Source organism: Dama dama, chromosome 2, assembly GCF_033118175.1.
Source record: "Dama dama isolate Ldn47 chromosome 2, ASM3311817v1, whole genome shotgun sequence".
Classification (NCBI taxonomy): Eukaryota; Metazoa; Chordata; class Mammalia; order Artiodactyla; family Cervidae; genus Dama; species Dama dama.
In genome coordinates, this window is record NC_083682.1 from 8,459,469 (window position 1) to 8,473,627 (window position 14,159).

The 14,159-nt window shown below is 59.5% G+C and overlaps 1 protein-coding gene across 6 annotated transcripts in view; it reads left to right on the forward strand.

Moving 5' to 3' along the window:
* MACROD1 (mono-ADP ribosylhydrolase 1) overlaps positions 1 to 14,159 on the forward strand; it is a 152,819-nt gene that overhangs the window by 27,223 nt on the left and 111,437 nt on the right. The window lies entirely within an intron of this gene.

Here is a 14,159-nt window from a genome sequence, read left to right on the forward strand (position 1 = left end):
TGGAGATTCCCCCCGGGGAGATTGGTGCCTGGCCTCATTCACATACTCAGCCCCCTGGCCCCAGGGATCCACACGTTCCCTTGGCCATGGTCTTTCTGGGCCTGGCCTCTCATGGGGTGGACGCCGTTTCCAGCTGGGCAGTGCCTCTGGGTTTCAGCTCTCTCTGCAAACTCATGGCTGGTCCCGGAGCTGCACTGCACAATGAGGGGGAGAGGGTATTCGTCGAGGCCACAGTGGAAATGGGGGCCCTCAGCGTTGGGCAGCCCTGGCTCATATCACAGCTTCTTCCAGCATCCCTGGGATCCTTGATTTAGGGAAAGTCTTGTGCTAATAGTGACCTTGACTCTCTGGGCATCATGGCTGGTACACCCACATCGTCTGGCCTCAGAATCTCTTCTGCCATTTCTGGTTCCCTTTCCGGCCTCTCCAGTCCAGCCCAGCTGAATGATTTTGGGTCCCTCACCTCCTAGCCATTGCACCCTCTCTTCCCATTTTCACGTGTCTGACTCTGGTCATACATGCTCCAGTTCCCGGCTTAGATGTCATTTTCTCCAGCAACCTGCCCCGATCTCCCACCTGCTCCATAGCACAGCCGGCCATTCGTTGAGCAGGTGCTGGGCACTGAGGCTGCAAGGACAAGCAATGGAGATGTGGTTCCAGGCAGCGGGACACCCTGGGGAGCTACACTGTCGCCTGCAACGACTTGGTCCTGGAGGCGGACCTGTCGGGAGGGTCAGGAAGTGGGGCGTGGGGGGAGCATCCCAGACAGAGGCCTGAGGTGGCTCCCTGGGGGTGGCTCAGCTTCTTTCTCCCAGGAGCAGAGAAGGCAGAGGGAGGCCGGGGCGGGTGATGGCTGCTCCTGGAGGCCCAGGCGCCCTTTTTCTGCCTGCCCCAAGAGGGCGGCCCTTATCTGTAGAGCCCAGCGTGGCCCAACCACAGCGGAGCTGCCTTTGATGTGGAGCTCAAGGGAGAGCACAAGTCTTACTTCAAAAGACTTCAGTCCCGGGGAATCTGGGTCTCCAAGTCCTTGAATCATCCTGCCCCTCCTGTCCAGCAGGAGAACGCCGGCCTGGGGGAGACCTGAGCCTGGAGCTCTGCTCCTGGGGTCCCAGGCAGCCTCCCTTCGTGGCTCCCTCCTCCCTGTCCTCCAGCCCCCAAGGCCCAGCCTCCTGCCAGCCTTCCCTTTTCTGGACCTCCGTCCTGGATGGAGGAGGGCACAGTCCACCTCTCTTCATTCAGAGAGTATGAAATGAGGGAGGCCCAGCCCTTGCCTCTAAAGGACACTCAGTGTAGAGTGGGAGCAGTGAGCACGGCGCAGAGCATGAGTCTAACCAGGGGGATTCAAGGTAGTGGGGGCTGGTCAGGGAGGGCTTCCTGGAGGAGGTCCGCCTGGGGAGGCTTACTTCCTTGCAGCGATATCTGGTGGGGGCTGGCCTGTGCCTTTCCTTCCAGGTTCCCAGATCCCAGTCAGGCCCCTTAACTGGCCTAGGACCTGGTTCACACACGAACCTCTGTCACTGTAGCCTTGGGCAAGCTCCTTAGGTCCGGGCCTCAGTTTACCTGCTTGAAAGTGGGGATGAACGAGGGTGGAACACGGTGACAGATGTCTGGTGTCTGCCACGGTCGGGGCGCATTGCCTTGCCTCTCACAGATGGAAGTCCCCTCTAATCATGAGGTGCCAGATGCTGGCCATCCCACAGGGAGGACACACAGCCATTACAAGACCCCAGGGTGCCGCCCTGCTGTGCCAAGCGTCTCTCCGTGCCAGCTCCCGAGGACTGAGGCCTCGCTGAGAGCATGTCTCCTGTGTCTTCCCAGTGACAGGTTCCTTCTGCCAGCCCCTGGGGAGCCGCCATCCCTGGTGACGGGCCCTCGGCCCCTCACCCCGGGGCTTGTAATCTCAGCTCTAAGGGACTACAATCCCTTTCTCCAGCCACACCACAACTAATCCATTCGCCAGGGCCCCGATCCAAGAGAAAGCTAATTAAAGAATTTCTGCTCTTGGCTCAGCCTGGGCTTTGAAGATTCCCCTTGGTCTTCCCGAGTATCTGAAAACAGGTGGAGAAAGGGGGCCTCAGAAAGGGTGTCGGATAAGCCCCCGGAGCCTCAGTAATAGGCTTAATTCCCACAAAGCCAGCAGGCGTCAAACGGTCCCCCCGCCCAGCACTGCTGAGAAGGTGCTCAGGGCTCTCGACCCCGTGGGCCCCAGGCCACTCGGTTCCGTCCCTGGTTTTCTGTGACCGTGAGGGCGCGCGTTTCCCCAGGAGGGTCAAGGCCGTGGAAGGGGAGGGCGCAGGCCCCTGGCCGCACCTGCACCGTCTGCAGAGCAGTGAGTGGCACTGTGGCGCTGAACCTTCTTGTCTGTGACGCGGGAGGTCCCTGCCGGGAGTATGGCTGTGATCCCTGGCACGGACCGATGTCCCGTCAGGCGGGCTCTCTGCCTCCTGCCCCTGCCTCCAGAGCCCCCCATGTTTCTTTTGAGAGCTTGTGTGCCTTTTGGAGATTTTAATCAACCAACCACAACCACATAGTGTTATTCAACACTATGAGCAGAGCGTGCGATCCTTAGGGAGAGGGGTCTTTAGGGTCCTGCCCACTTGCTGTCTGGGGACTTGGCACATGGTAGGTGCTCAATAAAGACTTGTTGATCGTGTGGTTGGTAGACCGGTCCTGAGAGGGGTAGTGTTTGCTCTCACAGGACTTACAGTACCATTGCTATCTTCAGAAAACGCTGGCAGGGTCTTTGGGGGAAGCAGTGAGCCCTTAAATATGGGATCAGGGGGATCTTAGAGTCGGCCCTCCTCGACACTCTGAGCCAAGCCTGGTATAACCTTGGAGAGAATCGGGGTGTCGGTTGCCACCCCCGCCCCCTCCCAGGCCGCTGCTCCCCCATTTCCCTCGCAGTCCTGGGGGTGCAGGGAGCATTTAGACCTGCAGTCCCCCGTGCAGGGGCCTTGAGCCCGCGTCATGGAAATAAAAATGATAAAACACCATCACTGAATTCTGGGTGGCAGTAAATTACTTAACACCTGAAACGGGTTGAAATGTGGCCACTGTGGCTTTTAATAAGCCCATCTCCAACGCCGCCGCTTCCGTGGGGAGCCGGCCGGCCTCTTCTCGAGGCATAATTTCTTCGTGTCCCAGGCTTGGCAGTAGTGCAAATAAGATTTCACATCCCTGTAAATCTCCACGGGGGGAGCGCCGGGCTTTCATCTGTGCTGTCAGTTAGCGGCTCGAGGGAGCCTATTTACTCTGCCTTGGAAGGAGAGGGTCCCTCAGAGGTGCTGGTGCCAGGCCTGGGGGCGGTGGGCCATGCAGAGACCAGTGCTGACAAGGGGACGAGGGCTATGGAGGACAGGAGGGGAGGCGGGCGGGCCGGGGGCGCCTGAAAGTGATGCGCGACCTCTGCTCAGCCCTTGGGAGGCAGCGTTTTGGGGCTGGCAGGGGACCTTGGCTCTGCCTGGGGCCTCGTACCCAGGGTGCAGGGTGCAATTGGGGGTGCTAGACTCCTCCTGCGTTTGGTTGCTTCTTCTCTAGGATATTTGGTGAGGCCGAGACCCCTCCTGGGAAGTGGGGGCAGGAGCACAGAAGCTTCTGGAACCTGGTGGTGGCCGGGTAAGAGCAGGGTCCAGGGATGGGATGGCAGCCACCCTTGAACTGACTGACCAGGAGGAGCTGGGTACCAGAAGCAGGGGCCTTGGGCTTTGGGATGTCCCTTGGTGGCTGAGCAGCTATTTGGGGGCTTACCCTATTCATGTCCATAACCTCAGTGATATGCAATGCCTGAGAGTTCTTTGGGAAGGAAAGGACTGGAAACTGCTTGGCTGGAGTGGGGCTCAGCAGGGGAAGTCCCGGGTCTCAGGGGAGACCAGCCTGTCCCCCAGGGGCCATCGGAAGACGTGATGGGGTGACGAGGGCACTTCATGGCCAGCCTGTCACCTCCACCTCCCAGAACTCGCACCCCCTGGAGGGGCCTGCCCGCTCTGCTTGCTGTCCTGTGAGGACGGGCTCAGGACCACTCAGACCACCTTCTGCTCTTCAGAAAGGGTCAGTTATGTTTGGAGGGTCTTCTTACCATGGACCTGGAATGCAGGTCCTGGGATCTCCCCCATGGTTCCTGGTGATTTCCTCCTGTGGGGCCATCCCTGTGGGCCTCCAACTACAACCCCCCCCACCCCAACCCATCCAGGGCATTTACTAAAACCTAAGATGCCCTCATCCCCACCCCTGTTCTCTGGAGGCCTAAAGCTCGGGTCAGCCTGGGAGCCCCTCTAGCCGGTTGGTGGAGCAGGCCGCAGACCTTGGGTGGGGTCGGGGTGGTGTCGGGGAGCAGGCCGCCTCTGCCCTGTGCAGACCCAGGGGCTGTTGTGGAGGCACCTGGGCCTCCCTGGGGGACGTGCTGGCCAGCTCAGCGCCCATACCTGGGAGCCAGGGGTGCTGGGTAAACCCCGAGGGCCCCAGGCCCGGGGCCTGCGCTCCCTGGACAAGCCGGGGGTGGGGGGATTCAGCACTCCAGTCCTCTCACGGGGCCCTGGCACACGTGGGAGCAGGGTCGTCCCGGTGGGAGAATCGAGAGCTGTGAACTGTCCTCTTGCACGGGCTTTACAGACGCATAGGGAGTAGGTGGTGGGGCCTGGGGGTCTCACCCGGCTCTGAGGCCCCGCCTGGGGAGCCCCCAGGGCAGGCATTAGCCCAGTGGTTCCTAGCCCGTGAGCCCTTCCTGGGCAGAACTTCTGTTAGCTCTCAGGGGCTGAGGAACACAGCCCCGGAACCCAGCTCTCCTCCTGCTCCAGCTTGAAGAGAGGGGCCCGGGGGCACCTGGTTCGGGGCCCTGCTATCGATCATTTAGAGGGTCCAGCTAGCTGGGTCAGCCCACCGCTCAGGGTTAGGAGTGGGGGAGAAGTAAGACTGCCTTCTGACCGGTGCCTGGTCTTGGAAAGTCATCCTCCTTGGGTCCAGCCCTGGTGGAGTGATCTGTTGGTTGATCGATTTGCTGGTGTTTATTGACTGTTCACATTGACCACGCCTTTGGGGTCTGAAAGGGGGTGGAAGGCAAAACGTGCCCGCCAGGAGCCCCTCATGAGCGAGGTGCTGGGACCCGTCACATGTGCCGGTGAGAACCGGCAGGTGTGGCCCGGTGGGCACGGCCTCACCAGAGACAAGCCCTGAGTTGAACCTTCAACGGCCCTCAAGGGCATCAGGCCAGGAAGTCGGGGTCAGGGCCTGCTGGGGAGTGAACTGTACCCGGTGTGGCCAGGGGTGGGGGCCGGCAGATCGGTGCAGTGCTTCCGGGGGAGGCGGAGTCTTCCAGAAGGTGTACAGAACCGGCCCCGCCTCCATGCCCGGGCCTTGGCGCTCCTGCCGGCCATGTGCCAGGCCCGCTCCCCTGCCCCCGAGTCCTCTTCTGAGGAAACACCCTCATGGAGACATGGCTCCCGGAGAGTCTCCCCACGCCGCCTCGCCTGTGAGCATCCCTTCCCCACCTCCATGAGGCTGGAGGGGGGCCCCAGCCCCACCCCAGCACACAGTAGACCGTCAGTAAACATCTACTGACTGACTGGTGGATCGTGTTCTTTAGGGACAAGTCTCGGGTGAGGGAGGAGCAGGCAGCCACCCCGAGCACCCCGCTGTGTGCTGGGTGGGCCCTAGGACGGGGTCAGAGGTCAGGGAAGCCATCTGTCCCTTCCCCAGGGCCCACAGTTTCTGGGCGCCCCCACTCCCCTGCACCCCCGCCCAGGGGGCCAGCACTGAGGACTGAGAGGGTGGGAAGGGGGGAAGGGCACCTACAGGGTCAGCACCCCATGTCACCCCAGCCAGGCCACCTGCCAGCAGGGCACATCCAGAAATAACCTTGCTTCCTTAGAATATAAGGAAAAAAGCTCATTAACCCGTTTCCAGATGTGGAATCAGATCTAAGGCAGAAGTAATGAGCTCTTATTTTATGTTAAATTTAGCAGAAACTGCTATTGTTCTCACGGAAAATAGTTTTTTTCCTTCTCCCCCCACTTTGGGGTGTGAGATATCAGAGTAGGCCTTCAGAGTCGTGAAATCGGCGGGTGCATCTCGGGGATAAAGGGTGTTGGGGGTGGGGGGACCCAGGCCAGCGGAGGGACAGCTTTGTCCCCAGCGCCCGAGCGGTTCCAGGCTTATCTGGGCGCCCACACGGCTGCTGGAGCCTCTTACAAGATAATCCATGGCTCCTTTTAATACGTCTCCTTGTGAAAACCCTCTTGGAATCGGCCTTTCACTGGCAGTCGCCTTCCCCGGGGCCCGTGGGATGGGGTCAGACGTCCCTTCTCCGTCCTGCAGCAGGATCATGGTTTTGGTTCCCGTGGTGCCTGGGGAATGTACTAATCCAGAATCTCCTTCCCGCCCAGCCACCACCTCTGTGCCGGTGGGCCCCGACAGCTGGGCTGACCCTCGGGAGGCAGCCTGGGGAGGCGGGCGTGGGCAACCGAGACCCCGTGGGTGACAGATCACGGCCGTGGGCACGCTGGGCCGCCAAGCTGGGAGTCAGCAGCCGAGAGGCCTGTAAAAGTTAAATCTTTCTATTTATTTCAAGAAAAGGACAAGGAAAGTGGACTTGGACATTTTATATGAAAAGAGACAAACAGAAAATAGGATCAAATAAGTTCATCACATTCATCTCAACATTGAAGTTTCAAGGCACCTACAGGAAGGAGGCCCAAGGGCGGTTTGCAGTGCACTTTGGTTTGTGTTGTCATCGTGGTGGGTGTTTGCGTATCCAGTGGTGACGCTGGGAGGGGGGCAGGTGGGCCCCGGGGCCAGGCCGAGTCAGCCAGCCAGGAGTCAGATGGCAGCAGGCAGCAGCGGGAGCAGCCCCACCACTCAGACCCCCGAGACTACTCTGCCCTTCAGAGGGAAATGGAGAAGATGGGGTGGCCAGGGGCTGATTCTGCAGGGGGGCAAGTGCAGGGGCTCAAGGGAAGCAGGGGTGCCCCGGCCGGGGTCTCTCGGGTGGCAGAAGGGACCTTGGTCGCAGCCTTGCCTTCCCCAGGCCTTGGGCTGGCCAGGCATCTGCCTTCTGCGGCAGAGGGAGCCGCTCCGTTCACCAGGCTCTGCCCAAGGACCGCTCCCTGCTCTCTTCCTCCCCAAGCTGTGGGGGAGGGATTCTGCTGAGTCCCCCGGCCATCCGCCAACCCCACCAGTGCTTTATCACACCATACCTCACGAGATGCAGTAACCTTTGAACATCAGGAGGGGAGATTGCAGTTGGTGGCTCTTAAAAACATTTGCTCTGCAGGGCGTACGCACGGGGCTTCCTTAGTTTACTCTTCTCCTTCCTGTCCCTGTTCACACCTGCCTGGGGACGTTTGTAATGAGGGGGTGCCCGCCCCAGCCAGCAGAGTCGCGAAACCGCACCATCTCTCTGGCTTGCTGGTGTTCGCAGCCCCACAGCCATCCCCAGCCTTCCACACCGTCTCCCCGCTTCTCTGCCTCTCAGCTGGCAAACCCCTAACGCTGGGCACTTCTGCTTTCTCCCCGTGTCCCCTGGACGCTGGGTGGGCTTCTCAGCTGAGGCTGCTGGCCTGTGGGCAGGTGGTATGCCAGGCTGGGTTAAAAAAAAAAAAAAATCTAAGCTAGGTCCAGGGTCTTGTGTGTCTTCTTCCTGGGCTCCCAGAACCTTTTGGAAATGGGACCAGCCGGAGGTGGGTGGTCTCTGGGACCCTCTGCAGGCACGTCCTCCGCACAGGGCACTGAGAAGCGCCCTGGACCGCTGACTTCCCAGAGATGAGCAGGTGGCAGCCCTATTTGTCTTTCACTGCTGGCTCGGGTTGCATTTGTCTTCCTCCGTATTGAGAGCCCAGTTCGGTCCTCCGGGTGGGCAGCCCGGATGTGGGGACTCTTGACAGGAGCGTCAGACAAGGCGGGACACCCAGTTCTCTGCCCTCCTCATCAGCCACCTGAGGCTTGGCTCAGAGAAGGGGAACCGGGTCCCCCCCAGGCGGGCGGCTGGGTCTCACCCATGGCTGGATTTCCCCAACAGGCTCGTGGCTGCTGATTGCTGGATCCAAGGGAGGGTAGAGTGTGATTTTCAGGGAGGAGGAGCCCCGCTAAGGCTGCCAGCGGCGTGGGTGCGGGAGGAGAGGAGGAAGGCCGTTTCCATCACGCCCATCCAGGCCCTTTGCACTGAACCCCAGGGACTTGCGAGGACGGAGGAAGAGGAGAGGGACACCCCTGCATGTCAGGCGCTGTCCTGGGCCTCGGTGACCCCGTGCGGAGGAGTGCGGGGACCTGGCATCTTGCCTGAGTGGCGTCCACCCTGACAGCCACAAAAGAGATTTAGGGGCAGTGACCGCAAAGACCTTCCCACAAGGATGCCCTGGGCTTGGACGTTCGGGCTTTCAGGTCTGGGAGCGGCATTGGTGGGTGTGGGAGGGACATAGGGCATGGCACCAAGGTGGCTCTGATGGCCTTAGTGCCTCAGAGACTGGCTCTGCCGGGAAGTGGGGGCCAGGCCAGCCCCCCCGCCACAGGACCCCCAGTGCCCTCGTATGTCCACACTGCCCTCTCAGCACAAGAAACTGGGTGGTGGGCAGTGACACTGGTCTCAAGAAGCCCCTGGCCTGGCAGGCTCTCCCACGGGGAGCAAGGCATCAGCTGCTCCAGGTAAAGACCTGCCTACCCTGGGCACGATGCCCTCAGAGGGGACCTGGGCAAAGGCGGGCTTTGCCCCTGCAAAACTGGCGGCAGCGGGGGCGGTTTGGGCAGTCCTGCAAATCACATTAACGTGAGAAAATGGGCCTGGCCCCAGCGATAATAGAATTTCTGAAAGTAGAGAAAAACAGTGTATTAAAAATGCAAAGGGAGGAATGAAGGAAAGGGAGGGAAAATCAAGAGCCAAGGGAATCTTCTTGAGTGTTTTTAAAGAAGCAAATGTGGGTATTTCAGGCAACTACTTAGAACATTTCAAAAGAAATGATAAATGCTTAAAAACGGAGAGTGAAAAGCGCCCCAGGCAGCCGGCAACCTGGCTGGGATGGAGGCACTGAGCCGGCAGCCTCGAGCATGTTGTTGGGGGAACAGCCAGTGGGTTGATGGCGGGAGCTCGCGTCGGGGAGGGGTGGGGTGGGGTGGGGGGAAGGACGCCAGAGGCGTCCTGCGATGGGAGCTGCAGTGCCCGGGAGAGGGCCCCCTAGAGGCCCCAGGAGAGCCAGCCCAGGTGGCAGGTCACCCTCTGTGCTCCCGACTCCTAGACGGGGCGGCACGTGTCTGGACTTCCTCTCCTGGTGCCTCTTAGACACTGAGGACTGGGATTCTGCAGGCTCTCTGGTGTCTTAGCGGCCCTCTGACGCGGCTAGGTGGCCTGGCTGTGGGGATGGCCCTGACCTGCGATTTTCAAGGAACACTGGTCGTTTTGAGCAATCTCACGATTATCTTCCTTACACGGTTCTCAGGGATGGTAAAGTAAGAGTAGGAACCGAGATCTTCTCGTCCAAGAACCAGGCGTTGGTATAGGCAGGAAAGAATCTGCCACCTCCCCATCAAGTGCTTGAATGCTCCCAGTGACGGGGAGCTCATTGCCTGTCTCTGCCAGGCCAGCTCTCTTCCCTGACCTTCAGTTCTCCCTGCACAGTTGGCCCCAGTTCCCCTTCACTGGCTGCAGGGACGGGGTCAGAGACAGACCCACCCTGCAACAGAAAGGAAGCAGAAAGGCTCATGGCTTTACAGTCCTGCTCACAAAGGGACTGGCCCTGCCACACCCCCTAGCTTTTCACCCTGAAGGCAGATGGGATCTGGAGGGTGGTGGGGGCGTGCAGAGTCTCTGCTATGGGCCTGGACAGCACCCCCATCCTACGGCACTTAATGGAAGCAAACCTGCTTTCCCCTCCAGACTCGAGGCCAGGCTCCATCCACCTCAGCGTATCCCGAGCGCTGGACCAGGCGTGGGGCCAGCCTTCAGAGATTCCCAGCTCCCCGCGAGCCAGGCCCAGGCAACCCCTGCTCTGCCTAAGACCGCTGGGAGCAGGTTCATAAAACGCGAAAAATCCCCCTTTCCCTTCACCTCCAAGGAGTTTAATCTTTCCTAATCAATTTAGCAGACTCACTTGGTTGTAAACGGTAATGATTTGCATTTTTGAGCCTTTTTATCCCTCCTTAAGAAAAAAGATGCCTCCTCTGCCTGCATTCTGGAAGGGCCTGAGCAGGGCTGTGAATGGCTCCTTAGCATTCACCCTGGCGCAGATCCAGTGCCGCCCATCACCTGCAGGGATCTGAGTCGGGGGTGGGGTATGGGCGCACGGCTGACCCCACACGAGCCCTGAGCGCGCAGTCCGGCCCTCAGGGGGCTCGGCCCCTGTGTGCTCTGAGGCCCTGCCTTCCTGGGATGCCCCGGCTCTCCCTCGCTGCCTGCTCAGCCCCACTGCTCCCTGTCTGCCGCATCCAATTTTTCTTGTTGTACTTTTCATAAGCGCGAGGCTCAGAAGCCCCGTCCTCCCTGGCACGTTCAGCAGGAAGTAGATTTCTGGAGGGGGTTGGCTCTGGGACTTGAGCTGCCATTGGAGGAGGGGGTGGCGGTGTCCTCCGCTCGCTCCGCAGCTCTGAGGGGGTGAAGGAGGGGGCTCAGACGCAGTCTCGGCACGTTGCCCAGCCGTCCCGTCCCTTCCCTTCTCGAGGCCCCAGTCAGCCCCCTCAGACCCCCAGGACCCCTCATGCGGCCAGTCCCTTTCACTCTGGGCCTCCATCACCTGCCGTATTTAGAACCTTCCAGAGTCAGCTGGTGGGGGTGGGGTGGGGACGTAGGTGCCTCTTTTCGGCCCGTGGCGCACCCAGCTTTTCTGGGTGGAGCCAGACCCAGCCTCAGCCCGCCCCTGCTTTACAGAACAGGAAACAGAGGCTGTAGATTCACAAAACCGGCTTTCCCTGCCCCTCCCTGGAGACCCTCCATGCCTGTCCATGCTCTGCTCCTTGCTGGGGCAGTCGGGCTCCCGGGACCCAAAGGGGACTCGGGGTGGGGGCAAGCCTGGTACCCGTCGAGGACGGCAGAGGCACAGGCGGGCGTGGGCTTCGGACTTGGGGAGCGGAAGCCTGGGCCCCCTAGTCGTGCCATCTCCCCAGCCGCCGTCACCTCCGCTGCCAGTGTCACCCAAAGCCGGAAGGAGCCGGCGCCCCAGCTCCTGCCCCCGAAGCCCAGAGGCCCCCGGGTTGGCCATGCAGCCGCCGTGTTAGAGGGAGGCGGTCCAGGACTCAGGAGCCGACCTAGAGAAGATGGAGGCTTCCGCAGGAGGCCGCCGGAAGAGGGAAGAAAAGGAGCTTCTGATGCACATCATGTCTGCGGAATTGAGTATGACTAATTAATAGATTTTATTCTTAGTAATCTCTTAAGCATTCCATACGTTGGGCCCCACGCCTGAGCTGAGCTTACAAGAGGCCTCATTCGCAAAATGCAAATGACTCGCCTGGCCCCGCTGCCTGCTTTCCTTGCCTTCTCTCTTTCTTTTTTTTTAGGAGAAATTTAAAGGAAAATTGCCATGTAATAGAAAAGAGATTCCAATCACTACATCTAATTACCACGAAGGGTAAACCACTTAACCAAAGAAGTGTCATGGGCTTTTTTTTTTTTTTTTTTTTAAACTTGAAACCTGCCTTAAATACCACGAGATATACTCATCAGCACTGAGGCCACGGAGGTTTATTCCAGCTAGTTAAGAGGCTGCAAAGGTCAGGTGGGCCGCCCACAAGAGGGAGATTCTAGACAGAAGTGGTGGCCCAGGCCCTGTGTCCTCACGTGCTTCTTGGGGCTGGGGGAGGCTGGGTGCCCTGGCGCACCCTTTCTCGTTAGGTTACCTGGCTGGCTTGGGGGGCCTGGACCAGGAGCGGATGGGTTTCAGAGTGGACCCGGCTTCAGGGCCCCATCCCTGGCCTGGGGGGCCATGAGACAGCTGACATTTGGAGGCTTGTTCTTAGAAGGGGCTCTGGAGAGGTGCTGGGATGCTGAGAAAAGATGAGAGGAGGCCCGTGGGGCCTGACTGGGCTGAGTCTCCACTGTCTCCAGCACTTTTACACCAGCAGGAGGATGCCTGCAGCAAGGACCTGGCTTCCCCTTGGTGTGAGGTGGGGCCTGTGCCCCTTAGTGCAAGAGCTGGGAGGAGGAGACTGATATGTCCTCAGGCCGGGGTGGGGGCGGGGGGCCTGGGCCTGCTTTGCTAAGAGGAGGGTGATCATCCCTCGGGCCTGGCTTGGAGGGCGCTGCTGGCACAGGCAGGCTCTCAGAGCTGCCGGGTACGCCCGTAGCCTCGCTGTGTAGGGCCTCCTGCACAAATGCCTTCTCACCCGGCCTCTAAGGGGATGATCTGACCTCTCACTTGGCTTCGGGAAAGGAGGACATACGAGAGGGAGAGCAGGGGACCCAGCATGTTGGTGGCTGGGGTGGGGGTTTGGCAGTGGGGAGGCTGGGACCCAGGGTTCCTGGCACACTGGCCAGAGACTGGAGCGGTGCCCTTAGGGAGAAGCGGCATTCGGGCAACAGCAGAGACCTTGAACCTCTGACCCCTGGCCAGTGCCCCTTCTCCTCCTGGACACTGCTGGGGGGGGGCGCCCCCTGCCCCTCCGTGAGCCACAGGGAGGGGGCCTGTGTCTGGGGCGGGGGCGGGGGAGGGAGGGCGACGTTCGGAAGCTTTAGTCTCCTGACTTCATTGTAGGAGAAAACATTTCAGGTGGGAAAAGGGAAAAAGCTCGAGTCTAGAATGAAATGTGTCGGTGACCCTCGGCCTCTCCATCAAGCTGGGGGTCGAGGATCCCCGCTCGGTGAGACCATACACCCCGCCCGGTGATGAGAGCCGCGCCTCTCGTCCACCTCACTCACGCGGCCATCGTGTCCATTCCTTTCAACCCCGGCCTCTTCGCTGAGGGGCCAGCAGCATCTTTTCATGTCGGGCGAGAGGCTGGGCCCCGGGCCTGTCACCACAGCCCTGTGACTGCTGTTTGTCTTCCTCTTCCTGCCTTTGGCTTTTGTCAGAGCAGCCGAGGTCTTTTGAAAATGCCACGGCCAGGGGCTGGACCCCTTCTCATCTTCCCTGCCCTCAGGCCAGCGCCTCTCCTTTTGATATCGCCCTTCCTGGGTGCAGGACAGCTGGCACCTTGACAAACAGTGACCCCCAGCTCCCTGAGTGCTGGAACGCCATGGACATCAGAACCCCAGGCCCCTCTCCTCTCTTCTTTCCAGATTCACTGTCATTATTTCATCATCGTTTTAATCTCATGGTTCGCCAAACAGTGCTGTCAGTTGATGAATGATGGCAGCATTGATTCCAGAGAGAGGAAAAAAAAAAATCTCTTCTGAGGGCTCTGGTCAGTACCCTTTTGGAGGCTGGCATTTTTAGAGAGATCTGGCCTTCCTTCTCCAGAGCAGATACCCAGCGGTGGGCACGGCTGAGTGTGTTGTATATTCTTGGTGGGGGCGGGGCGGTTTCGGTTGCTGTCTCCTAGGGCTTTTCTGAGAATTGTCATGTCTTTTTCTGGGCTTTGTTTGAGCAGCCATGGAAACCATTAGGTCTAATCAGCTGATATTTAAAAAAAAAAAAAAAAAGTCCCTGCACCAATTACCTGTCTTGGAGGAAGCACATTGAACACAAAGTAGCTCTTGATATGCCTGCATCGGAGGTATAGGGGGAGAGAGATGAGGACGCGGGCGGTCAAAGAAAGCTCTTCTCGGCCCAGCCCCGGCCACCCTGAGATAGGACTGAGCTGAAAACACCCCTTGCCCAGGGTCTCCGCAGCCACCCGGCCAGGACAGACATGCCTCTGCCTTTAGGAACGGCACTGTCCCCCACCCCACTCCCGTCCCCAGCACAGTCTACTTACTCAGTGGTTTCTAGGAGAAAGCAACATCTTCGCGACTCTATTGTCTCAGGACATTGCACGAACTGACCCAAGCAGAACTGTAAGGACTGAATACGTGGCTCTGTCTACCCATCTGTATATAGAGACACCCCATCAAGATAGACTGGTCGAGAGACGCACCTCCAGGTGGCTGGGGAGAGCCACAGCTTCCATGGCGCTCCCGCGATCCTATGCTGCATGGAACTGAGGAGGGCTCCAGTATAGGAAAAAGGAAGTTTGCTTTTTAATCGACTACACCGTGGTTCAAAGAGTGCCGTGAAAGATGCGCTCTTTTCTGCCCATCTGTAAGGGAAAAT